We start from the raw sequence: 3,162 nt of genomic DNA on the forward strand, positions 1-3,162 counted from the left end.
CAGGTCCCCTCTCCCCCCGGGTGTAACCGGATCCAGCACTCCGGTGTCAGGACAAGGCAGGAACACGCCTGGAGAGGATTAATCCCGTAAGTGAGCTGTAGTTACAGGCTCCAGCTCCTCCCCAGAGCCTGGCCCGGGGCCCTCGGGCTGCTGGATCACCTTACACAGCTCGGGTGGCAGCTGCCACACTCCCTGTCCTCCACCCACCCACCCACCTCCCCAGGACCAGGCAGCTCCATCCACCCCCCCCAGCACATCCAGGGGCACATCCTCACCCCCAAACCCAGGGATAAACCTCCCAAGAGGTAAGGAAGCTGCTCTGCTCCTCCTGGAGCACATCTGCTTCCCCTGCTCTGCAAAATGCCTCTGACACTGAATCCCCAAGCAGGGAAGCAGCAGATCCAACATTTCAGCCCTTTGGGGGAGGTGGCAGCACAGGAGGAATGGGAGGGAAGACAGGGAAACCCTTCAAAACCTCGTCCAAAAATGCCAACAGGGCTGTCTGTGAGCCTGGCTCTCTCAGAAGATCTGGATTTGATATTAATTTGCAGAAATGCTCTTTGGACAGGTTTTCCTTGCCCTGTGAGGGCTTGGACCCGAATTACACCCAGGGAACCACAGGAAGATCATCCCTTCTCATTACACCCCTGTATCAAGTCCCATTAAAGCAGGATAACAGGGCACATGGCTGGGAAATCTGGTTTTCAGGGACTGCCCACCTGCCACAGCAGCACAAACCTGCACAGAAAATTGCCTTTGACTGGGTAACTCTGCAGTCACAAAGCCTGTCTTGTAATTGCTTCCCAAAAAGAGCAGAACGAGTCACACAAATGCACATTTTAGCCAGTTTTCCAAAGGAAAAGCCTTCCCTGCACTGCCTGGCTTTCAGCTGGGCTCTGCCAGTAACTCCTCTCAGCCTCTTGGCCCATTTCAAGTCCAGCTGGAAACTCCTTTAGCTCTGGGAAAGACACTCAATTCCTCCAAGTTCAGTGACAGTGGAGCTTTCACAGACTCGCCCTGGAGATTTCAATGCACAGAATTTGTCAGTCCTGCAGTTAAAATCAACCCAGCCCCTCAAACCACCCCAACCTGGGCAAAGGGGGCACCTCCAGCCCCCCTTCCTCCCTCAGGCCCCACAAACAACACCCTGGAGCAGAATCCCAGAGTCCTGGGATGGTTTGGGTTGGGAGGGACCACAAAAGTTCGTGCCCTGGGCAGGGACACCTTCCACCAGCCCAGGCTGCTCCAACCTGGCCTGGGACACTTCCAGGGATGGAGTTTATTTCCCCAAATGACCCAGATGGGATGGTCTGGGTGTCTCCTGGCGGGGTTTGGTGGCCCCGTTCCCACTCCTGTCCACAAACTCAATTTTCAACTACAAGAACCTTCAACATCAACAAATACCCCAGAGCTTAATACAACAAATAAACTTCCTTCCCCCAACGTCAACCTCACCAACCCACCAACACCCACTCCATCACACTTCCTTTAGCCAACACATTTTTGTCATCCACTAAAACTGCTGCTCCAAACACCAAAAATCCACCAACCAAACGAACCCTGAAACCAACACCAACCACCACCACAACTAAAACAAAACCTCACCAACCATAACCAAACCCCAAACCAGTCACAGTCCTTGTGGCTTCCAATAAAGCTCAACACTGAATCCTGTCAGCCCCTGCTGAGAGGCAGAGTGTTCTCCCCTGGTGAGAAATCACACCTTATTTATTACCCTGAGCTCGGAACCGGGAGGGAAACACCATTCCCTGGGATTTCTCAGCGATGCCTTCACGAGTTTTCCCGTTCCTCTGCACCAAACTGTCACCCTTTGCAGCTCCTCGTTGGCAGGGGGGGCACAGCCCCTCCATCTGCCTCCTGAGCCCCCCCCAGAACAGCAATGAGTTAATTGGCAGAACCATTTGGCTTCTGCATAATGAAGTTGGCACAAAACCAGCTCTGAACCCTCAGGCTTGGTTCCTGCGTTTAAAAAATGAATAATAATAATAATAAAAATATAATAATAATAATAATAATAATAATAATAATAATAATAATAATAATAATAATAATAATAATAAAGGGATTTAGGTGCCTGTTGAAGGACCAGGCTGGTGTTTGGTGTTTGCTTTAAAAGAGGCAGAGGCTGGGAGGCCACGTGGAGCCAGGGATACACAGAGCTGAGGAGCTTTATCTGCCTCCTCTGTGTTGCAAAATAGCTCTGGAAGAGATGAAACCATGTCCTACAAAGCCTTGCAAACACAAATCTCCTCCTGCCGAGGCGACTGGGAGCAGCAGGAAACCTCACTGGGTAAAGTGAGGGAGTTTAAAAGACAAGCAGAAGACAAAGGAAAGGAAAATTTCAATGTTTAGCTGCTGGAGCTCATCTCCAGCTCACCAGAGCTCTGCAAAATATCCGTGTAAAAGCCATTAAACCCCTGGGTAAAAGCCATTAAACCCAGAGAGAGACAGGGAGCTGAGAGAGACAGGGAGGAACGAGGAGGGATTGGGGATAAGGGCTGGACCAGCAATTTTCCTTGAGTTCTGGGTGCCAGAACTGGAGCTGAAATGCAGCTCTGGTTTCCATAAAACACTGATAAGCTTCTCCCAGACAAACTTGGGCAGGGGGAGATTCCCAAACCCTGTTCCCCTGGAGACACCATCCCGCTCTCACTCAGCAAACAGCCGCTCATTCCCCTGGTTGGCTCTTCCCAAAGTGTCAGCCATTCTCCAGGAATTTTAGGAGCAGGGAAAGTTTGTCTCTCCATTATTTGAGCCTCGCTGAAAGGGTGCAATTAGCCTTGGAACAAGCATCTGCTCTGGGGGACAACCTCAGGATCCTTCCCCTGGCATCCAAAGGGGCCCCATGTGACCAGGAGGATGCCAAGCAGCCCGAGCCTCCCTCCCGCTCAGGAATGCAGACAATTCCCAGAAAATCAGCTCCCAGAGCTCAGAAAACTGGGCAAAAACCTGCAGGAATCTGTAACCCTTTGTGTGCTCTGCAGTTTCCTGGAGGAAGGTGCAGTTTCAGGGAACTGGTCAGCAAATCCAATGGGAAGACTCCAAGCAGCTCCATCCCCAGGGAGAGGTGGGAATTTGGGGCTCTCCCCTCTCCTGCCCACGGGGTTTTGTCCAGCTGGGAGAAGAGGATTAAATTCCAGG

Source organism: Manacus vitellinus, unplaced genomic scaffold, assembly GCF_001715985.3.
Source record: "Manacus vitellinus isolate BGI_N305 unplaced genomic scaffold, ASM171598v3 scaffold_47_pilon, whole genome shotgun sequence".
Classification (NCBI taxonomy): domain Eukaryota; kingdom Metazoa; phylum Chordata; class Aves; order Passeriformes; family Pipridae; genus Manacus; species Manacus vitellinus.